The sequence below is a fragment of the Sarcophilus harrisii genome, chromosome 4 (genome assembly GCF_902635505.1).
Source record: "Sarcophilus harrisii chromosome 4, mSarHar1.11, whole genome shotgun sequence".
NCBI lineage: Eukaryota > Metazoa > Chordata > Mammalia > Dasyuromorphia > Dasyuridae > Sarcophilus > Sarcophilus harrisii.
Genome location: NC_045429.1, coordinates 333,984,098 through 334,009,384, shown reverse-complemented (window position 1 = coordinate 334,009,384; position 25,287 = coordinate 333,984,098). Strand labels below are relative to the sequence as shown.

Below are 25,287 nucleotides of genomic sequence, written 5' to 3'. Positions count from 1 at the left end.
GACCAGACTGAAAAGGGAATTCTTTAAAGGAATCGTTAAAAAGAAAGTAATTAGTTTCAGAAAGCTATTTCCTCCCATGATGCCCAGCAGTCACATTGCTATCATTTTGTCTGGTGATTCAACTGGTCATAAACTTCAACTATGAATTTTGTTTTACTTTGCTGTGTTAATTTATTTTGTTTCACTATTAATATAAAAAATAAATTGGAAATTTCTTGGATCAGTTAAGACTTGCTCCAAGACATATGCTTCTATATTAAATTGTATCTGACAGACTCTTCTACAATTACTTCTATAAAGAGTAGGCACCAAGCTGAATTTGGATCTCTGGTCATAGTTTGCCGATGCTACATTAAGAAATAGATCTCAGGTAACATTCATATTTAGGTCATTATATTTACAACATTTGAGACATTATATTTAATTAAACTAAATAAAATATTTTTAAAAGTATTTCATAACTATATTTAACTAGGAGTTGAGTGCATTTTGATAGACTGATGTGGACTATATCTTGCAAAGACTAGTCTTCTGGTAGTTTATCCTTGGTTTCAACTCCACAAAACAAGATTTTCCCCTCCTCATCCCACAATTTTCCAGCTTCCTTTTCTATGTTTCTCCCCATTCAATTGGAAGTTCCTTGAAGCTAGACACTGCTTTTCTTTTTCACTTATTTTCCAGCACAATGTCTGATACCTAGTAGGCACTTAACAAATATTTATTAAATTGAACATTTAACAAAGGATGATTTACTTAGGCAGGGCAGAAGAAGACTATTCCATAAGGCTAAGTACTGAAGATACCATGAGTTGATTCAGCTGAGCAAAGTTCCCTTCCTGAGTTATCCATATAGTCCACCAGCATCAGAGAGTATCTGGAGCTCCTTGTGGTTGTTCCATACTCAAGCAACCAAGAAGTGATATCAGCAATACAACCTGAGACTTTAATCCTCTGTGCCAATAAAATCTTGAGAATGTTTTTAATACTTTTTAAAGGAAAAACTAGAAATGCCTCAGTCCCTCAAGTTATCTCTAGAATTCTGAAGGGGAAACGTAGTAGCTTGATTCTGGGATGGTGAGCTAGAGCTTCTTATTTAAGATAGCTCTGAGAGACAGTAATTACCAAGAAGAAAAAGAAAAGGAATAAAAGAAGGTTATTAAAACATTTAAAATGCACAGAAAAGATCAGAAAGAAGTTTATAAGGAAACAATGACAAGGACACCTTTTTTTTTTTAATGTTGCTTTTCCCCTTTTTAAAAGCTTTTTATTTTCAAAACATATGCATAAATAACTTTCAACATTCATCCTTGTGAAACCTTGTGTTCCAAATTTTTTCCCTCCTTTCCCCCTCACCTTCTCCCCAGATGGCAAGTAATCCAATATATGTTAAACATGTGCAATTCTTCTATACATATTTTTATAATTATCAAGCTGCATGAGAAAAGGAAAAAATTATAAAGAAAACAAAATGTAAGCAAACAACAAAAAAAGTGAAAATACTATGTTGTAATGTTCAGGCTAGCTTTCTGGAGGTCCTCCTGGAGGGGCCTTCGTCTCAGCAGGATAGACACCACAAGAATGGACAAGAATAGAGTCCAAAGTCTTTATTGTCTCTTACATAGTCTGTGTCTGTCATAGTCTGACCCGAGTCTCAGTCTGACCCAGTCTCTTCCAGCAGTCTGACAGTCTCATCCAGTCTCCCTCTGAGTCTGACTTTGTCCCCAGTTTAAATACCCTATTACAATTACATTACTACAGTATACTGTAGTATACTGTAATACATAACCATACTAAATACTAAGTATATATGTGAACTAGAGAATCATTATCTCATCAATTCCACTGAATTAACACCTTGTTTCAAGTATACTTCTCCAGAGTTCCATTCTCTACACTATGTTGTGATCCACACTCAATTCCCACAGTCCTCTCTTTGGATGCAGATGGTTCCCTTCATCACAAGACTAGTCTTGATCTCCTGGTTCTGCTCATATTACTTAGCATCAGTTCATGAAAGTCTCTCCAGACCTCTCTGAGATCCTCCTGCTGATCATTTCCTATAGATTAATAATATTCCATAACATTCATATACCACAATTTACTCAGCCATTCTCCAACTGATGGGCATTCACTCAGCTTCCAGTTCCTTGCCACTACAAAGAGGACTGCCACAAACATTTTGGCACATGTGGACCCCTTTCCCTTTTGTATGATCTCTTTGTGATACAAGCCCAGTAGAAACACTGCTAGATCAAAGGTGTGTAGTTTTACACCCTTTGGGCATAGTTCCAAATTGCACTCCAGAATGGTTGGATCATTTTACAACTCCACCAACAATGTATTAGTGTCCCAGTTTTCCCATATCCCCTTTAATATTTTTCATTATTTTTTCCTGTCATCTTAGCCAATCTGAGATGTGTGTAGTAGTGTTTCAGAGTTGTTTTAATTTGCATTTCTCTGATCAATAGTGATACACAGCACCTTTTCATATGAGTAGAAATGGTTTAATTTCTTCATCTGAAAATTGTCTGTTCATATCTTTTGATTATTTTGATTGGAGAATGGCTTGAATTTTTATAAATTTGTGTCAGTTCTCTATATATTGTAGGAATGAAGTCTTTATCAGAACCCTTGGATGTAAAAAATTTTTCCCAGTTTATTACTTTCAAGGACAGCTTTGAAAGTAACATGTTTTGTATTGATCTACCTGCCATCTGGGGGAGGGGGTGGGGGGAAGGAGGGGAAAAGTTGGAACAGAAGGTTTTGCAAGGGTCAATGCTGAAAAATTACCCATGTATATATCTTGTAAATAAAAAGCTATAATAAAAATAAATAAAGAAGAGTAAAAAAGAAAAAGTAACATGTTTAACTTATTTTTTTAAAAAACAGAAAAAAATTTTGAATTCAAAAATTTTTAAATAAAAATGAGTTGTATATAATAGAAATTTATAGTTTCACAATAATCCTCTTTTTTAATAGATTTTGACTAATTTATTTTTCTTTTACATCTCCTAGATTTCCCCATTTCTCTCTCTCCCTTCTCCCAGAAAGGAATACTGTATAGCAAAGAATTTTAATTTAAAAAAAAAGGAATGAAAAAAAATTCAGCAAAACCAATCAACAATAAAAACAAAATCCAATATTATATGCAATGTTCAACACTCCTATATTCCAACCTTCACAAAGTAGAAGAAACTAGCTATTTTCTTGTATCTCTTCTTTGGGACCAAGCTATTCTTTATAATTTTGCAACATTAAGCTTTTATTGTTTCACAATACTACTTTCTGTTGGGGTTTTTTTTTTGTATAAATAAATATTCTGGGGAATAGTAATAACACTTTTTAAGTTAAATGGAAGCTGGAGTCAAAAAGACTTATTTTAAAGAGCCATATGTGGAAAAATATTTGTAGCAGTTCTTTTTGTGCTGACAATGAACTGGAATTCAAGGGGATGCCCATCAACTGGGGAATGAGTGAACAAGTTGTGCTATATGAATGTAATGGAACATTATTGGTCTAATAAGAAATGATGAGCAGAGACACTGGGGATACAGAAACTGATATGAAATATTCCCTGTCCTCAAAAAAATCAGGTTCTAATACAAAGAGACACATACAAGCAGATATGGCTGCAATGTAAAAACAAACAAAAATGATAGCATTTCAAAAATTAAAAAAGAAATGATGAGCAGGTCGATTTCAGAAAAGCCTGGAAAGACTTACTTAAATTGATGCTGAATGAAGTGAGTAGAACTAAGAGAACATTGTGCACAGTACAACAAGATTTTGTGATGATCAACTGTGATGGACTTGGCTTTTTTCAACAATTAGATGATTCATTGCTATTCTTAAATAGACTTGTGATACAAAATGCCATCCACATCCAGAGATAGAACTATGGGGATTGGATGTAGATCAAAGCATAGTATTTTCCCTTTTTATTGTTGTTCCTGTTTGTTTGGTTGGTTTTTTTTCTTTCTCATATTTTTTTCCTGTTTGATCTGATTTTTTTTTTTTTTGTACAACATGACAAACAGGGAAATATGTTTAGAAGAATTGCTTATGTTTAACCTATCATCACATTGCTTGGGTGGGGAGGGAAAGGAGAGGGAGAAAAATTTGGAATACAAGATTTTGCAAAGGTGAATGTTGAAAACTATCTTTGCATGCATTTAGAAAAAATCATGTGTGTGTATGTGTGAATGTGTGTATGAGAGAGAGAAAGAGAGATAGAGAAAGAGAGAGAGAGAGAGAGAGAGAGAGAGAGAGAGAGAGAGAGAGAGAGAGAGAAGAGTGACTCAGTGCTACTCCCATTGAGATCCAATCAAAAATTTGTGAGGAATGTGTGTGTGTTTGTGTGTGTGTGTGTGTGTGTGTGTGTGAGAGAGAGAGAGAGAGAGAGAGAGAGAGAGAGAGAGAGAGAGAATGTGAATTTCAGAACAACTTGGAAAGACTTACTTAGCATTTTTCATCTTGGGTCTTTTGGAATTATCTGTATTATTGAATTGTTGAGAAGTCTGACATAATTGATCACACAATATTAATATTATTGTGTGCAATGTTCTGGTTCTGCTCATTTCACTCAGCATCAGTTCATATAAGTTTTTCCAGGTTTTTTTAAGTTGCATATTCTTAGGAACAAAGATTTAGAATTAGAAGGAAACTAAGAAGCCTTCAAGTTTATTTCTCAACACAATTCACACCCATTTTATAGGATGAGGAAACTGCGACACAGATCATTTAAGACACATACCTTGAGTCACACAATTAATATCTGAGGCAAGATTTGAGCAAAGGACCACTGGACTCCAACTCCAGTGTCCTATCCAGTATGCATGCTGCATCTCTTTTTCTGTTTTGTAAACATATATTTTCAAAATTTTAACTGCTTCTCTGAGGACTGCTTTAGCTGCATCCAAAAATTTTGTTATGTTATCTAAACATTATCCTTTGGTTTGACATAGTTGTTAATTGTTTCCATGATTTGTCTCAGTTGTTATTCAGAATATCATCTTTAAATCTCCATTTAGATCTGTTTTTTCCTCTTGAGTTCCCTATATCAATTTTTATTATATTGAACCGTGGTTGGTAAAGGATATGTTTAATATTTCAGCCTCTTAATATTTATTTATAATTCCTTTACATACACAGCCTATGTCCTAGAGTACAGAGAAAATGTAAATATTAGAAGATGAAAAGATTAAACATCCTTTACCAACCACAATTCAATAAAATAGAAAATAATATAAGGAATATAAACAAAATCTATAGATCTCAATGGAAATTTCATGATCATATTAAATGTCATATATTCTTTTAACCCTCTCCCTGATTATAGTTCAAAATCTTCCCACATATGACCCTGTACAACCTCTTGGATTAAATGACATTATTTTGTCTCATCCTTTTCCAGGAAGTTTGTATTCTTCATATCTTTCTCTTTCTAATCTAATTTGAATTCTTTTTTTTCCACTCATGGACTATATTCCCACATATTCTTTCTTTAGTTAGATATCTCATGAGAGAAAGTATTAACAAGAGAATTTAAAACTGATGATTGATTAATAGTTAAAAGTTTTATTAATCACAGCAATGCCAATTGTAACTAATTTCTAAAAGCTTAGATTTAGAATTATTTTGTTTAGGGCTTGGCAGTATAATACTTGATAGGAGATATTGCAAGCCACTCTAAGCAAACCAACTATTTGAAGGACATAAAGAAAATGAATGAAGGATGATTCAACCTGGTCATGGGATGTTTTTCCTAGCACTGGATATCTGTAGTACAGAGGAGTGTGGGATTGGGGACTTTCCAAGGATGCTGACTAATTCTGTGTTCCTGTTTCCATGGGATCTGAAAGACCTCTTTTGCAAGTCAGCATAATTATGGACCAATCACAGTCCTAGTTTAGTTGTCTCTAGTTGACATTATGTAATGGATTTATGTAACCAGACTACATAAAAGGATACTCTGATTGTAAGGTATGCTTTACTATTGCTAGCCTTACCAATAAATTGATTATGTCCACATTTTTGTACCTCAGTTTCCCTTAATTATAGAATTATCATAATAAGAATTAAATCTGAGCTCCCTCCTTTGTTGCGTTTCTGTATTATTGCATTTGTAGATCTTACTCAGTCCTTGATTTTTATTCATTTATTTATGTTTCTTTTTTTTTTTTTTGTGAGATCATCTTCTCTAGTGTCTCTTTTCTAAAAATATCAGTTCATGAAAGAAGCAGTGATATGTGGTAACTGTCATTCTGACTCCTGAGTCAGTTCTGGTTTCACTCTTTGCCTTTAACATTACCATTCACCTATACTAAAGCTACTGCATCCTTTCTTTGGATCTATGTTTCTCCCTTTCATCCTGGGTGCTAGGCAACACTGGGATAAGATTCATCTTAAGAAGAATAACCCACACTCAAGAAAGGTAGCCTCCAATCAACCCTAATACACACAAAAGCTGCATCCTGAAAGTACAGATTAACTATGTACCTTACCAGTATTTTTATATTACCTCACTGACTAGCTGCTAGCTGTGTCCATAGTATTTAGTTCATCTTTTGGCTTATTGGTGTAGTTGGATGGTACAATGGATATAGAGTGATGGACATGAAGGCAGAAAGACTCAACTTCCTGAGTTTAAATATGGCCTCAGACATTTAATAGTTGTGTGACCCTGAACAAGTCACTTAAGCCTATCTTCTGCCTCAGTTTCCTCATCTGTAATATAAACTAGAAAAGGAAATGGCAAGCCATTCCAGTATCTTTGCCAAGAAAACCCCAAATGGTACCACAGAAAGTCAGACATGACCAAAACAACTCAACAACACAACTAGGATAATAGCAAATGTTATTACTATAATAAGTAATGAAAAGTAATGTGACATGTAGATAGAGGGCTGGCTTTGGAGTCAAGAAGACCTCCATTCAAATCCTGTCTCTGATATATAGTGGCTCTGATATATAGTGGATATCTCTATCTATATATATATCATGAGAAAATAACTTAATCTCTCAATGAACACAGAGAACACTTGAAGATGAGTTGTATATTTGCTTTGATAAGGAGCTTACATACTTGGAAGTCTGAGCAGTCAATGAAATTGCAAAACAAGATCTGATAATGATGATCTCATAGCCTCCTCCCTAGTTCAGGTTCTCATCTGAAGGAAACTAGGAATCAGATTTGAAGATGGAGAGAGTTCCTCACGTGGGGGACACTCGGTAAAAATTCCTAGAGTTTCAAAGATGGAATGTCTAAATCAAGGAACAGCAAAGAGACTACTGTATCACAGAGTAGATAGCAGTTTACAAATAGATAAAACCTAGCACTCTACTAAGCCAAAAGAAAATAAGAAGTTTAAGATGTGATTTCTGATTTAACTGAGCTTATGATCTAGTCGAGGAAACACAAAACCTGGTAGAAGGATTCATGATAGTAGGATTTGAGCTAGTTTTTGAATTTGAAAAACTAAAGCACTGAAGATAGAGGAAATTAAGTGAGCTACATCTATGCAGAAAGAAAAACTTTTGTAAAAAACCTTGTCATGTAACATTGTATAATATAGCAATCAGTTACAGCTTTCACATCAGTATCTGTTAACAGGGATCAGAGAGAAATTCTACAAAGCATTTGATAAGATCCTTCAGATTAAATCAATATATAATTTGATACTAAGTGACTTCATTGTAAAAGTTTTAAAAGGAAAAAAAAGATGAAAAATGAACCAAGAACAAGAAATGTGATGTCTCAATATTATTATTTTCTTTGAGGAAAAAAAAGGAAAATTTTGTATATGAGACTGACTGACGTAACAAAAATAAAATTGATTATGTTTTGACAAAAAACAATTTGTTACCGATGCTAAAATTACTCCTGAAACATAATCATGTAAGTCAGACCAGCAACTTGTTAATGTAAAAAACAAGATTAACATAAAGCTGGGGGGTGGAGGGGAACCTTTAGCCATCACTAATCAATAAATGATCAAAGAATATAAACAAATAAGTCTTGAAAGAACTGCAAACAACCATAGGAAAAAATGCTCCAAATCAATAACAATAAGACAAATGTATATCAAACAGTCCTGAATTTTTACTACACACTTAGCAAAAGTTAAGAACAGTAATAATTCATGTTGGAGGAGTTGTAAAGAGATAGGCACAATAATGTATTGTTGGTGGAGCTATAAATTGATTCAACCATTCTGGAAAACAATTTGGAATTAATGCAAATAAAGTGATTAAAACAGCCATATCCCTTGACTCAGAGATTCTACTGCTAGGCATAAGCCCCAAAGAGGTTATTGACAAAAATATCACTAAAATATTTTTAGCAGCCCCTTTTGTGGTAACAAAGAATTGGTGATAAAGCAGATGCCCACCAATTGGTCAATGGCTAAATAAATTGTGATAGGTGAATATAATGGAAATGATAAATTCAGACAAGCCTGGAACGATGGATATGAAGTAATACAAAATTTAATATGCAGAGTCAAGAAAGCAATATATCCAATGATTACAAAAAATGTAAATGTAAACAAAGACCATAGAACAATTGAAACTGGATGTGGCAAAAATCATAAAGTACAAATTTGGCCCCAAAAAATAAAGATGAGAAGCCACCTCCTTATTTGTGGAAAGCAGAGTTCAGAAGTGTGGCACATTGCATAAGAGGGAATGAAGACAGTAAGTTGTTGTGGGAATTGAATGAGTCACGTTGACTCCATTTTGTGACTCAATTCTAGAGTTGTCAGTTGCCTTTCTATTCAGTTATTAATTTAGTCCAATTTCTCTCTTGTGAGAAAACTTTATTCAATTGTGGGAACTGTAAAAAAAAAAATTACATTATTGAGATTTATCCCCTCATGGCTGGGAAGCTAGACCATCTCTACCTGCTGTTTAGAGAACTTTGACTGGGAACCTTAGATTATACTGGCCGATAAACCCAGTCAGATCTGAAAATTGATACAAGGAGTTTTCTCACAATTATACATCTCAAGCAACTTGTATGTCTTATCTGAAAATTGGTCCTATATTATTTAAGCAATTATTGTATCCATGTTCCTTTGAACATGGATACAAGAACACTTGGAGGGAGAGGAATGAAACATCTCTTTTTTTTGATTTCAGGGAATTATACCTCTTTGCTTTTCCCCACCCCAATTTAGAAATTCCTCCAATTAGAAATCAGATTATCTAATTTCATATCCTGCTTAATTATTTTCTTTTAATTAACTGTTTTCTTTAATTGTTTTCAATGATGAAAATCTCTAAACCCCTGTATTCTAATTCCGTGCTAAAGCTGAAGAGGCCTAGTTTTTTGAATAAGTAGCATGAATGCATTGTTTAATAAATTGATCTCCTTGGAAGTTTGAACCTTTGTTTACTTGCTTCATCTTCCACACACATAACTTGAGATATTTTATAGTATATTGATAAGTTTTTCTGAATTTTCCCCCTTTAAAATATCTTTAATATTTTATTTTTCCCCTAATTACATGTAAAAGTAATTTTAACATTTGTTCTAAAAAAATTTTGAATTTCAAATTCTCTCTTTTCCTCTTTTCTCCCCTCTCATTAAGAAGGCAAGCAATTTGATATAGGCTATACATATGCAGTCACGCAAAACATTTTCATATTGTTCATGTTAGAAAAGAAAAAACAGACCATGTCTCCAGATATTTGAATCATGCTTCCACCATCTTTCCATTGTTCAGTCAGGCGGTTATGGAGACACTTCTGGAAGAACCATCATGATGACCACCCAAGGAGAACCCCACATGTAGTTCATTAATTGGTGACAGACGTACTAGAAAAACCACATTTGTAAAATGTCATTTGACTGGTGAATTTGAGAAGAAGTAGGTAGCTACCTTGTGTGTGGAGGTCCATTCTCCATATTAACAGAGGTCCTATTAAATTCAATGTATGGGATACAACTGGCCAAGAGAAATTTAGTGGTCTGAGAAACATCCAAGCTCAGTGTGCCATTATGATGTTTAATGTAACATCAAGAGTTACTTACAAGAATGTACTTAACTGACATAGAGATCTGGTATGAGTATGTGAAAATATCTCTATAGTGTTGTGTGGCCACAAAGTGGATATTAAGGACAGAAAAGTCAAGGCAAAATCAACTGTCTTCCAGAGGAAGAAAAATCTCCACTACTATGACATTTCAGCCAAAAATAGATGCAACTTTAAGAAGTCCTTCTTTTGTCTTGCTAGAAAACTTATTGGAGATCCTAATCTGGAGTTTGTTGCTATGCTTGCTCTTGCACTCCAGAGGCTGTCATGGACCCAGCACTAGCAATATAGTATAAGCAGGACTTATAGATTGCTCGAACAACTGCATTCCTTTTTATTTTTTTATTTTTATTATAACTTTTTATTGACAGAACCCATGCCTGGGTAATTTTTGACAACACATTATCCCTTACACTCACTTCTATTTGGACTTTTCCCCTCCCTCCCTCCACCCTCTCCCCTAGATGGCAAGCAGTCCTATACATGTTAAATATGATATAGTATATCCTAGATACAATACATGTGTGCAGAACTGAACAGTTCTCTTGTTGCACAGGAAGAATTGGATTCAGAAAGTAAAAATAACCCGGGAAGAAAAACAAAAATGCAAGCAGTTTACATTCATTTCCCAGTGTTCTTTCTTTGGGTGTAGCTGCTTCTGTCCATCATTGAGCAATTGAAAATGAGTTAGATCTTCTCTTTGTCGAAGAAATCCACTTCCATCAGAATACATTCTCATACATTATCGTTGTTGAGGTATATAATGATCTCCTGGTTCTGCTCATTTCACTCAGCATCAGTTCATGTAAGTCTTTCCAACTCTCTCTGTATTCATCCTGCTAGTCATTTCTTACAGAACAATAATATTCCATCACATTCATATACCACAATTTACCCAATCATTCTCCATCCATGGCCCTCCATTCATTTTCCAGTTTCTGGTCACTACAAACAGGGCTGCCACAAACATTTTGGCACATACAGGTCCCTTTCCCTTTAACATCTCTTTGGGGTTCACAACTCCACCAACAATGCATCAGTGTCCCAGTTTTCCCACATCCCCTCCAACATCCATCATTACTTTTTCCAAACAACTGCATTCCTTGATGAAAATCATGACCTGTAAGGAAATGAAGCTGGAGCCCAGCGTCAGAGGTCTAGTTTGATAGGCAACTGTCTTAGTTTTATGGGATGCTGAAGGAGATAAATGGGCTTTGGGAGGGAATGTGGCAGTTTAAAAAATAGAATTCATATTTTAGGTCTGTATATTTAGCTGTTTTGGACCACAGTTATGTCCCCTTGAGTTTCAAGTATAAGACTGCTGCAGTCCCAGAACAATATTCAGTAGTGAATCTTGTTCATTAGGTCATTCCTATTCCTTTTTCATTTAGTATATAATAAAGTTGTATTTCAAATATCTAAGCAAGTGAGCTTTATATCCCTTGTTTACAATAAGCATTCTAAAATCTGTTTATAAGGTCTGTGGTAGATGTGAACCATGTTACTATTTAAATGGCCTTCACATTTTTATGACTAGTTGTTTTTCAGTAGGATACATCTGAGTCATACACTTCACAAAGCAAAAATAAGAGCTGGACAGGTTAAAAACTTTGTGCTACTGTTAGGCGAATGATCACAACTTGGTAATAAAGTTTAACAATGTTGCTGTATAATTTAGACAGTTAAAATGAGTTTTCACACTAGCTGAATATAATGTCCCCAAGGTGGCTTGTGGAAAAAGGGTAAAGTTGAAGAATAAAATAATCACATAAGTATTGTACATTTTTCCTGTGTGTGAGCTGTCAATAGAATAGAATTTTAATTTATGTGAATTGAGTATCAATCGAAAGCAGCTTTTTAAATATTGCTTAACATAATGGGAATAATAACTATGCTTTAAAAGTGTGGCTTTGAGGTGATTATGAAAACAAGCTAGACTGTTAACTTCAACTTTGATAAGCTTTAAATGCACTGTAGGCAAAGTATTCTTGTTGGGAAGGAAGCATATCAAGACAAAAGTCACAAATCAGGTAATGCTGTGGTGACCACCATTGGAATAGTGAGAAAATGTAACATATTCAGTGATGTCAATCTAAATTGAAGCCTTGGAATGAGTTTTGTATTTTGAGTTCTATAATAAAAGTGCAGCATTTAATTTAAAAGAAAAAGAAAAAAACAGACCAAAGGAAGAAAAAAGAAAGAAAAGGAAAGAGGTTAAAAAAAAAAAAGCATGCTTTAGTCTGCATTCATAAGCCTTTTAGAATTGTCTTGGATCGTTGTATTGCTGAAAATAACTAAGTCATTCACAAAATGTTGATCATTGTACACTGTTGTGGTTGCTATGTACAATGTTCTCCTGGTTCTATTCCTTTCCCTTTGCATCAGTTCATGTATGTATTTCCAAGTTTTTCTGAAAGCATTATACTCATCATTTTTTATAGCATAATAATATTCCATCACAATCTTATGCCACAACTTGTTCAACCATTACCCATCCTCTCAATTTTCAATTTTTTGCTACCAGTAAAAGCTGCTATAAATATTTGTGTACATATAGGTCCTTTCTCCTTTTCTTTAATCTCTTTGTACTGTAAATCTAGTAGCAATATTGTTGGGTCAAAAGCTATATATGATTATGTAGCACTTTGGGTATAGTTTCAATTTGCTTTCCAGAATGTCTGAATCAGTTCACAATTCTACTGACAATTCATTAGTGTTTCAATTTTTCCACATCTCCTCCAACATTTGTCATTTTTCTTTTCTGTTGAATTAGCCAATCTGATAATTATGAGGTAGTACTTTAGAGTTGTTTTAATTTGCATTTCTCTAATTAGTAGTGATTTAGAGAATTGTTTTACATGATTTTAGATAGCTTTGATACTTTTATCTGAAAACTGCCTGATATTATCATTTGACTATTTATCAGTTGGAGAATGGTTCTTAATTTTATCAATCTGACTCAATTCTCAATATATTTGAGAAATGAGGCCTTTATCAGAGAAACTTACTGTAAAAAATTTTTTTCAGTTCTGATTACTAACTCAATATTTTCCTCCATCTTATTTTACCCTCTTTTTATCCTATTTCCTCTCTCCTTTCAACCCATCCATCCTCAAGTGTTTTGTTTCTGTCTACTACCTTCCCCAATCCTCCCTGTCTTCTATCAATCCTTCATCCCTTCTCTTATCTTCTTTCCCTCCTATTTTCCCTTCTAGGATGAGACCGATTTTATACCCAATTAAGTCTTTGTATTATTACTTTTTTGAAATATTTTAAATTAGTAAAGTTCAAATACTCTGGCCCCCTTCCACATCTCTCATCTTCCTTTCCATTGTAAGAGATCTTTCATGCCTTTTTGTGTGTGAGATAATTTACTTCATTCTACATTTCCTTTTCCTCTTTCCCCAATGCATTCCTCTTTCTCATCTCTTAATTTTGTTTTTTTAGATATCATTATATCCTATTCAACTCACATCTGTGTCCTCTGTCTGTATATACTCCTTCCAACTGTCCTAAAAATGAGAAAAGTTTTAGGAGTCAAAAAGTATCATTTTCCCATGTAGGAATATAAATAATTTAACTTTTTTGAATCCCTTGTGACTTCTCTTTTCTGTTTACCTATTTATGCCTTTCTAGTCTTGTGTTTGAAAGTCAGATTTTCTATTCAACTCTGTTCTTCTCATCAAGAATGCCTAAAAGTCCTCTATTTCACTGAATATCAATTTTTCCCCTGAAGAATTATACTTAGTTTTGCTAGGCAGGTGATTCTTGGTTATAATCCTAGCTGCTTTGCACTCTGGAATATCATGTTCTAAGCCCTTTTATCCTTTAATGTAGAAGCTGCTAAATCTTGTATTATTCTGAGTGGCTCCACAATATTTGAATGGTTTCTTTCTGGTTGCTTGAAATATTTCTCCTTGATTTGGGAATTCTGAAATTTGTCTATAATATTCCTGGGAGTTTTCATTTTGGGATCTCTCTCAAAAGGTAGCCCATGGATTCTTTCAATTTCTATTTCACTCTCTGGTTTTAAAATAGCATAGCAATTTTTCTTGATAATTTCTTGAAAGATGATATCTAGGTTCTATTTTTAATCATGGATTTCAGGAAATCCTTTAATATTTAAATTCTCTCTTCTGGATCTATTTTCCATGTCAGTTGTTTTTCCAATGAAATATTTCACATTCTCACCTATTTTTCATTCTTTTAATTGTTTTATTATTTCTTGATGTTTCATAAAGTTATTAACTTTCACCTGCCCAATTATAATTTTCAATGAATTATTTTCTTCAGTGAACTATTGTACTTCTTTTTCTATTTGGCCAATTCTACTTTTTAAGGAGTTCTTTTCTTTAGTGAAGTTTTTACCTCTTTTTCCATTTGAACATTTCTGCTTTTTAAGGAGTTCTTCTCTTTAATGGGTTTTTGTGCCTCTTCTGCCATTTGATCTATTCTGATTTTTTAAAGTGATATTTTTCCTTGCATCAATCCCATTACTTTCCCCAATTTTTCTTCTACTTCTCTTATTTGATTTTAAAAATTCCTTTTGAACTCCTCTAGGAATTTGGAGCAAGGGAGAGACTTGAGGAAAATTCATATTTTTCTTTGAGGATTTGTATGGAGCAGTTTTGACTTTGTTGTCTTCTTTTATGTTAATGTTTTGATTTTATCTATCACTATATCCATCACTATATTAACAGGTTTTTTTTTTTATTTGTTTGCTCATTTTCCCAGCCTATTTCTTGACTTTTAACTCTATGTTAAAGTAGAGCTCTATTCCTAGGCTGGAAAGGGTATTGTCTTAAGCTTCAAACTTTTCTTGCTATTGATCTCAAAACTATTTCTAGGATTCTATTAAATCTGGGATTTAATTCCCTCAAGATGGCATGATCTAAGGAAAGGTGTGGTTACTGTTCTCCTGGCTTATGCTCTGGTCTTTTGGGATACAAGCACAGTTTTCCACTCTGGAACTCTGACCAAGGTCCTTTCTCCCCTGCAGCCTCAAGCTCTCCCCAGCTAGTGCTCCTCTTCATCTTGATACTGACAGAATGGGACCCAAATAAACTCATGGGCAATGTGATAATGTCCTGCAGTCAATGCCAGCAAAGGCACTCCTGCAACCTCCTTCTGTTCTGACTGCCCTCTCTCATCACCAGAAGCTGATGTTGCCAGATTTTGTTGCCCTCAAGGCCTGCTGCTAGTTTCCTGGGGTGTAGTCTGTTCTGACACAGCGTGCACTGAGCTATGCACCATTCTCCTGCAGGTAAAACAGACCTTTCCTGTTGACCTTTTAAGTTGTCTTGGGCTGGAAAATTGTTTTACCCATTCTTTTATGGAATCTGCCTCTCCAGGATTCATTTTAAAGTGTTAAAATTTTTTGGAGAGGAATTTGGAAGAGCTCAGATAAGTCCCTTTCTTTTTTCTGCTATTTTGGCTCCACCTCCTTTTTCCTTTTTAAAAATCTTTTTTTTAAATAACGGATGACTCTCTGGAAGAGAAATAAGAGGGATATAAAGAGAAATTTAAGCAAAATGTGTTAATAAAAATCTTTTTTAAAAGTTGGAATAAAGTATAATTTTTTAAAAATATGGCATGCAGTTAAAATACCTGAAACATGACCAATCTAAACAAACTATTGACATTGAAAAATGGGTTATGAACAAACAAATGGATCTCAGTGCTGATTAAAGAGATTTCATACAGTAGTTTAACCACTATAAATTTACATAAAGCCAAAAGAGTCTCAAAGACTCCTTATTCAGCAAACATTCGACTTTTTTTTTTTTTTTGCAAAGTGGAGAAATGTGACAATAAAGAGCAATACCAATTTAAAATATAAACTCATTTATAAAATCTAATGGAGAAATATTGTAAAACATTATGAGCGTTATCATCCATAAAACAGAGAAGCTATGGAGGATAAGTCCAAGTGAAGAAAGTTTAGCAAGTGATTCAATTAAATAAAGGCATTTTAGGATAAAACTGGAACGAGAACAAGACATAGACAAAAGATGAGTGTTCAATTTTTAAAAAATTCAACAAGCATATATTAAATACCAACCATCAGGCCTCAAGGCACTATATAAATGAAAGGTTGTCTTGTTTTGTTATGTTTTAGCTTTATTAATGCATTTTTTATATCACAATCATGGCTACTTATACCCAATAAACCTTCCCTTATGATGACATACCCAAAAGCATATATGACATTCTATATTTATACTAGCCAATCTTAAAAAAAAAAAAAAAAAAGCAGGAATGAACATTTCATCATGTACTGTACCTCCTAGAGCTGAACACTGTTCATTATAATTACCCAGCATTTGGCTTCATTATATTGATCTGTTTATTTAACAGTATACTTTGTAATTGAATTACCATAAAATCAACATTGGAAAGGAGCAAGATGTGTTAATGACAAAGAAAGGATGGAAGGATTAGAGGTTGTGATGAGAGCCAAGAATTGGTTTAAGAAGGATAAGGCATGCTGAAAGGCATAGGGAGAGAGAGAATGAAAAGAGATATGATCAGATATGTCTCAGAGTTTCAAAGATAAGGAATACTTGTTCTTAGTAATGAGGTCCAAAGTGTGACCAATCATTCCTTCAAATGGCTGAGGTAGAATAGAAAAATAAGTCATGGAGACTGAGGAAAATTAGGATGTTAGGGGGAATCATCAGTCTAAATGTTAAAATCCCCTAGCTTAAGAACATTAGATATTAGTGATTTGGAACTTGGTTGCACATGGCTATTGATAGCTTGTGATTCTTTTGAAAACTATTTGCTCATATCCTTTGGTAAAATATTTATTGAACATACAAGGATTCTTATAATAAACTTGATCCAATGGGGTTATACTTAGACTCAATATTTCACCTCATGACATGCTTATAGAGGAGGGGGAAAAAATAGCACTGAAGTGAACAGAGATGGAAAAAGCAGCTGGACTAGATCAAGTGTTGACAGAGGAGGTCTATGCTGGAGGTGGAAGAATTTGGGGAGCTTTGAAGAATATTCTCAAGGTAGTTGAAGAAAGAGAAAGCACTAAATTGATGGAAAATCTGGAACTATTATTACCGGCTCAGAAAAAGGGGTAACAGAGAGTAGATAATTCTCATCTACATAAAATTTTATGGCAATAATCTACACATGCATCAAGGTCATCCTTTATAAGGGTATTAGAAAGGAATTGGCAATTTTCCACTAATTATATTCCATGGTATTAGAATCATACATCTTTACCAACACATAACTGACTGAAAAATACAGAAAAAAACAAGATCCTATTGTATTTAATTTCTGACTATAAAAAAAGCTTTTAATTAGGTAAGGTTGGGACTGCAATTGAATAATGAAGAGAGTTGACTCTATTGCCTTTGGGAAAACTTTGAAGTTCTATTAATGACCCCAAACTTTTACTTGAAATAAAGGCCTATGTTTTCCTATCCCATTTAAATACAATTTTGATATGGGTTATATATATGCAGTCGTGTGAAATATACTTCCGTATTAACCATGTTGAAGAAGAAAACATAGACAAGAAAAAAAGAAAAAGAAAGAAAATAAAAAATATAAAGTACGCTTTGATCTGCATTCAGATTCCATCAGTTCTTTCTCTGGAAGTAGAAAGCATTTTTTGGGAGTGAATCTATCTCTGAGTCCGAGGGCTTATGCTCCAGCCTCCAGCCACTACAAAGGTGGGAAATGGAATGAATGTGTCTCTGAGTCTGCCCTGGCTGAGTTTGTCCCAGTTTATATAGATCATTTGTTGTAATTAGATCATTTACAGTATTCTGAGTATAAACCAATAATTATATCACTAGGGAACCATTATTTGTTGTAAAATCAAATCAATCATACTGAACTAGAGAATTACTAATCACCATACTAAATTAGATAACCATTGTCTTATCAATTCCACTTAGTTACCTTGTAAGAATCCTTGTTTCAAGTACAGAGTTCTGGCCCATAACAGCTAAGTCATTCATAGTTGATCATTTTACAATATTGTTGTTACTGTGTACAATGTTGTGCTCATTTCATTTTGTATCAGTCCATGTAAGTCTTTCCATGTTCTTCTGAAAATACCTTGCTCATCATTTCTAACACAATAGTATTCCATCACAATCATATACCAGAACTTGTTCAACCATTCCCCAATTGATGGTCATTCCCTCATTTCTAATTCTTTATTACCTCTAAAAGAGGAACTATAGGTCCTTTTCCTTTTTTTTTTTTTTTTTTTTTTTTTTAATTGTATTATTGGATCAAAGCTTGTGCACAGTTTTAAAGCTCTTTGGGCATAGAAAGTTCATCTTTTTAATAATAAGTTTCTTCTGTGTTACTTAGTTGTTAGTCACAGAATCTTCAAAGAATTGAAAAGCAGATCTTACAGAGGGCATTGGAAAGGTATTAGAGTATTTTGTAAATCCTTTCAATAGAGTGTGACAATTTATGACCCCATTTGGAGTTTTCTTGCCAAAGACACTCAAGTGGTTTGTCAACTTTCAGCTTATTTTACAGATGAGGAACTGAGTTTAATAGGGTTAAAGTGAGTTGCCTAAACACATAGCTAGTATCTGATGTTGGATTTAAACTCAAAAAGATGCCTTTCTGATTCCAAGCCCAGTGTGCTATCCGTTGCGTTACATACAGTGATGCAGAGTAAAGACTGCCATCAAAATATTTTAGATGCAGATATTTACTAAGTATGTGACCTTCAGCAAATCATTTAACTTCTGCCTGCCTCAGTTTCCTCACCTGTAAAATGAAGATAAGAAAGGACTAAGGTAAGAGTGGCAAAAGATAAGCAAGCATGGTTAGGTTACAATCTGTATCATTGCATGGAATATCCATTTTGATAAGATCACAAATTAAATTGAGTTTTTGAAAATTCTTGTCTCATTCTTGTTAAAAAGTCAGACAATCCCAAGAGAGCAGGCAAAGATGTTTTTCTTTGAAACGTTGTATAATTCTGCCAATATCTATCCTAGAGTACTGCCTTAATAGGTGCTTAATAAATGGTGAAATGAAATGAGGACAGGATGACACGAATTAAGGTTTTCTTCCTTTGGGGAACAATTACATGGATAAGTGAGGTTTTGAAAATAGCAGGCAGAAGAATCCCAGTATCTGGATGCTGGAGTGGACTTCCCTCACATCTCTACTAGTACAATCCATACTTGAACAGGCATTCTCAAAAAAATGGTCATTTAGAAATTGCTTCAAGACCTGTTGGCTTCCGAGTTTTCCACATTAATTATTCTCGAGCAGAAGTGGGTGCGACCCTCACAATAACCGGAGGTAAGTGGTCCCAGTTCTCCACTTTGAATAATTATATTATTCTAAGCCCACAGCGTCTTCCTGAATGATACAGGAAGAGAGACCTGGATGAGGTGAGTGAAACAAAGTTTAAAGAATTAATTTCTGATTTCCTCTTAGGAAAGTTCATTGGAAACCTCTGTGTCTTTTAGGTGTGGGTCCCTAATTGCTTTTAGAGGAAATGTTTTGAAGAGGAAGAGTGAGGAGGGGAAAGAGGGTTTTGTTTTGTTTTGTTAAATATTATTTTAGAAAGCTTTATGTGTGATTCAAAATTCAGCATCATCCAGAACTGATTTTCTATCTCAGCCTCTTTGTGATCTTGAACAGATTATTTTATTTCTGGACCATAGTTTCCTCATCTATAAAATGAAGGTAAAGGAGTAGCTCATCTCTTAGATGTCTTCCCATCTCCAAAATCTATGAACAATTTTGCGACTAATTCCATTGGCCTAAAACGAGGTATGTGCAAAGTGGAGGTGCTGGAGAAGCAGGCGTCCCCCTATCATCTGAAGCACGAGCGTTCACGCACAGCTAAAGTCCCAGTCACTTCTCTGTCTTCCACCTTAACCACTCGGGAGGGCCATCGGAGGGGGGGAAAGAAGGGGAAAGCTGTTGGGAGAAGAGGGGAAGTAGACGCTCTCCTGCCTGCTCCTTCCTGAGCAGAAATGGGAGCAAATGACTTTCCTGCGCCATCTCCTATGTTAATTATTCATGAGCAGAAGAGGGCGATTCTAACTCTTAACCTTAACCAGGGGGTCCAATTCTCCCATAGTATTCATTTAGGACCTGGAAGTGGTCAGGTCCAATCCCCTCATTACATTAATTAGACATAAATGGGTGTGGCTCTCCATATTAATTATTCACGAGTAGAAGAGGACGGAGTCCAACTGCCTTATTTACCATTCACCTCACCATAGAGGAGAACGGACACCGCCCTTTTATATTAATTATTCATGAGAACTGGATGGGTCCAATCCCAGTTCTCTATGTTAATTATTCTCGACAGAAAGGAAAGGCTGGGGGAGGGAGATATCCAACCTTCTCCTCTTAATCCGAGGTAAATGGGTCCAGAGCTACATATTAATTATTCCCGAAGAAATGGGCGAATTCAGTCCCTCTATTTAACCAAGGTAAGCGAATCCATCTTGACAGATTAATTATTCAGGAAGTGGGCGGATCCTTGATATTAATTATTCAGAAGTGGGTGAGTCCAACATTTATTTACCATTTATAAGCTGAAGTGAGTAGGCTCAACCCCGTTACTTAAATTCGAGGCAAGTGGTACCAGTTTTCTATGTTAATAATTCATGAGTAGAAGGAGAGTTCGACCTTTTTACAATAGCCCGAGGTAAGTGGCTCCAATTCTCCACATTGAATAATTATATTTATGAACACAATTATGTAAATAATTATTATAGATAATTATATCCATGATTGAAGTGGTAGAGTACAACTTTCACTTAAACACGAGTTGTGTCCTTAAACCTGCTTAATGATTATTCATGACCCTAAAGTGGGCGGTTCCAACCCTTCCTTATTAAATTTTTGTGGACCCAGGTCTCCACAATGAATAATTATATTGACAAACACAATTAGAATAATTATATTCTATATACAATATTATATATAAAATATATAATAGAATAATTATATTCATGACAGAGATGAGCTCCAGTCAAACCCGAGGTAACTGACTCCGGTTCTCTATCTTAATTATTCATGAACCGAAAGAGGGGGAGAGCCCGACACTCTCCATTTAACCATTCATGAGGGGAGGTAAGTTAATTTCATAAGCAGAAGGAGGAAGTGAGGGCGGGTCTCAAAGTGTGAAGGAATGGCGGGAAGCAATCTTCGGCTTCACGTGCTGAGGGGAGGGGCCTTGGGTGGAAGGCAGGGCGGAAGAGTGGCGAGGGAGGTGGAAAAGTTTAAAAGTCGGTTATTTATTATTCATGAGGGGGTGGGGGCAGGGGCGCCGGGCTCGCCCCACTCCTGGGCGGGTTCTAAATTGATTATTCATGAGGGCGCGCGGGCGATCGTGGAGGAGGCTGTAGCGGAGGAGACTGGGAGGGCGGGAAGACAGCGGAAGCGCCTCTAGGTCACGAGCCTCCCCACCCTTCTGCCTTCCCCACTTCCTCCCACGCGGGGAGAACTTGAGGGGGACTATATTTTTTTAGAAAAAAATTTATTTTTTTTAAAGATTTAGGCTTCAAGCGGAGGGTTAAGGGGCGAAAAATCGACCCTTCCTCGTTTTCCTGTGACAGCCCGGGGAGGGAAGGAACTGTCTAATCCTGTGGTAAAAAGTGAGCTCCAGGGCGCTTTCCTTGAGGAGAGGCTCGCAGCTGCTCGGATGGAGCTCAAATGGGGGAGGAGGGGAAGTCACCTCGGGACCCCAATCCTGGAGAGCCCTCGCCCTTGTCCCCTTCCTCTCCTCCTTCCTTTCCCGGAGGTCCTCTCAGAACTCCTCCCCAGGGGCTGGACCAGAGAGGCTCCTCAGCCACGGCCTGGCCCAGCCGCAGAGCCTGGGGGAGGGAGGGGGGAGGGAGGGACTGACTGACTCCTGGACATGGACCTGGGCCTGCCAGGGCCTTTCTGTCCCGGGTTACTGGGTTTTTTTTTTTAAAAAGAAAAAAAAGAATACTTGTAACTTGATATCTCTTCCTTTGCCCTAATAAGCTTTCAAAAACTTGCTACTGTATCAAAAGGAAAAAAAGGAAAAAAAGCCAACTTAATTTAAATATTTTTAGGAGATTGGCATGAAAACATCCAAGAGTGTATGTGAAAAGTCATTCCCTCTCCCCCCCAAAAAGCCTGAGCTAACTGGACCAGTGAGCAAAACCTGGAGATGTAGCAAGAAGTTTGCATAGCCCTTTATCCTTCCTTAAAATAAGGGTTTGGTTCCCTTCTGGCTAAAATGAGATCTCTGGGCTCTATTCCACCCATAGATGTAGCATCTAAGATTTTATGCATGTGCGAGTGAGGAATAGCTAAAGGAAAGTGGTTGTAAGGGGATCAATGATGTTCACTTTAAAGTGAATTTAGGGCAGTTTTTCTGTATTAATCTTTTGAGGGCATGAAAAAATTGTGTATGTGTATAAAATGTGTAGCACTTTAAAATGGTTTTTATTTCCCTAGTTTAGTCAAGCAGCAGGTATAAGTGGATGTCCTAGAAAGAAGACGAGAGACTACTGGACTCAGTCATTGAAGAGAGCTGCAGGCCATTATTAGTGTCATGTTTTAGTTGTATCCTCTGAGAAGTGTAAGCTATGTTATGCTTTTCTATTTTCATTGGCAGAGCTTTTCACTTGTAAAATAACAAAAGTGACTTTTAAAAATACTTAATTTTTCTGTCTTCAGGGCATGACCTAAAAAGTAAGGCAAAGTTCTTAGGGATGTTGTTAAAAGTTGCTAAAATTGTGCTTGAGCCAATTAAAAATGAAGCTTTAGGTTTATTTTATATTTCAAATATCATGTCACTAATTTAAAATACATTAAATAGAGTGAAGTTCCTTAAATGAATATATCATAAATTAGTGCAGTATTGTGGGCACAAAGCAGAAAATAAATTTTGTTCAGGCATATTTGCAATGCTTTAGTGAAATGTCCTGATTGTTTAATTCCTTCAAAAAAAACCAAAAAACCAAACCCTGCATTTATACTGAAGTTAAGTATTTTCTGAAATACAATAATCAAGTGCCACAAAATCATATTGGGCAATTTGGCTATACATATCAAGAAAGATGTTTTATGACTGACTGCTTCATTGAAGTAAATAACTTATTGACTTTTACAAACTATCAGTAAATCTTCTTTTTCAAACTATTGGTCAGTTTCTCATTAAAAAAGATTAGTAATTCTTATTTTAAAATGGAATCAAAAGGAAATATAGTTGTTTGGTTTTTTTTTTTTTTTTTGAGTTGTATTCATTTAACAAGACTCCAGTAGTACTGTCTATGAATAATAAAACACATTTAGATTTATAATCTCAATATATTAGAGCTGGCCAATATAAATACAGTATATACAATTTTTGAAATCTATAATCTCTCTCTTTTTGGGGGAGGGAAGATTGTTTTTCTTGTTTACCAATAAGATCCATAATTGTAATTAGTTCCAAAATCATTATTTTCATTGTCTTAGAATATATTCAATTCAATTAAATATTAAGGTTAGTACTCATTTTTTATTTTTAAGCACTCATTTTCAATAAATGATACTAGATGCTTGGTGCTAACAAAACAATAATGAAAGGGTTCCCTTCAGGAACATAGTTTCTACTGGGAGAAGCAATATATACCCACTTAAGTTAAACAAAATACACATAAAGTAGCTGGGGTAGGATGTACTATATCAAGTGTAGTTTATTTGGAAGGGCATTTAAGGAGAGCTCTAAAGGGATTATGATTAGAAGTTATTGAATAGATAAGGTGGATACAAAGATAAATAAGATATGTCTTTGCCTTCATAGAATTTACATCCTACTAAAGGAATACTGCATGTATTCAACTGACTATAGTACAACATGCCTTGGCACATCACATAAAAGAAGTGCAAAATGTGACCTGCCAATTCCAAGGAAGGAAAGATAAATTTTGATTAGGAGAAGAAGGAAGAGTTTATGGAAGTGGTAGTATTTGAGGCTAAATCTTGAAAAAGTTTCATCAAAGATGGTGGGGAGGACATTTAAGGCTTGGAAAACAGCAGAGGAGAGTTGAGGAAATAAAGTAGCATCAAAGAAAAAAATGACTGAAGTCAAAGACTCTAGGTTCAAATCCTGCCCCTTAAACTTCCTATTTGTATCATAGTAGGCAAATCACTTAACCTCCCTGGGCTTCAGTTTACTAATCTGTAAAATGAGGGGACTGGACTAGGTCATTGGAATTATAGTCAAAAAAGGGGGCCACTAATCTATAGATAGGGATTTGTGTTGATTATCTATTGACTTAATTTTAAAATGTAATATTATGTTTTGTTGTATTTTAATTTATTTTGTTAAATATTTCCCAAAGACATTTTAATCTGGTTCCTGTAGTTTTTGGGAATTTTGTTGGCTTCTCTTTGACACCACTGAAAAAGAAGCACAATGAAGTTCTTTCTATCTCTAGATACATGATCCTATAATTGGATAGAAGTGGGAATGATGGATCTGTGAGGAAGGCTATCTCATCTACAGGCACATATGTTTCAGCTAATAAGAAGCCTTTGACTAGGAGTTACTGGTTTAGAAATGTTTCAGCTGCCAATGTTGTAATTGTTTGGTCATTTTTCAGTTGGATCAATTTTTCATGTCCCCATTTGAGATTTTCTTGACAAAGACACTGGAGTGTTCTGCCACTGCCTTCTCCAGCTCATTTTACAGATCAGAAAACTAAGGCAAACAGAGTTCAGTGAGCTGCCCAGGGTCATACTGACGGGGTTCTAGTGGCAGTCAGAGAATTGTGGGAATCTCCTTTTGGTCGGCACAGGTTCTTTTTGAAAGAATTCACGAACCCGAAATATTAATAGCAAAAAGGAAGTTTTATTGCCCCTGCAAAAGTCAGCTTTGCTAGGAGACTGACTTCCTTAGTGGTAGAGAAATAATAAAAGGTTTTTCCACTGAGAAGAGAATATCTTCACAGTGGGCAGGATCCTGGCAGCCATGTCAAAGAGGCAAAGCATACTACTTTGGACATTCTGCAAAGAAGTGAGTTTAGAAATATCCTTTATAGAAAATCTGAGGCTCAGGTTTCAGGTTGAAAAGAAAGTCAAAATCCCCAGGCCTAGATCTCCAATTGAATGGAAATCGCTTTTTGAAGGCTTCTGGAATTTGGAATTTCCTGAAAAGGGTCTGCATCAATGAGGTGATTTGCCTTAGAAAAGCCCAGCCAGGAGGATATGTTCTCATAGACCCTATAGAGTCTAGGGGGTCAGGAATCAAAGGGGACAGAATTTCAG

At 35.2% G+C, this 25,287-nt stretch overlaps 1 pseudogene; it reads left to right on the top strand.

Moving 5' to 3' along the window:
- Nucleotides 1-9,897: 9,897 nt before the first annotated feature.
- LOC100917334 lies at nucleotides 9,898-15,236 on the top strand (annotated as a pseudogene).
- The last annotated feature ends 10,051 nt before the right edge of the window (nucleotides 15,237-25,287 follow it).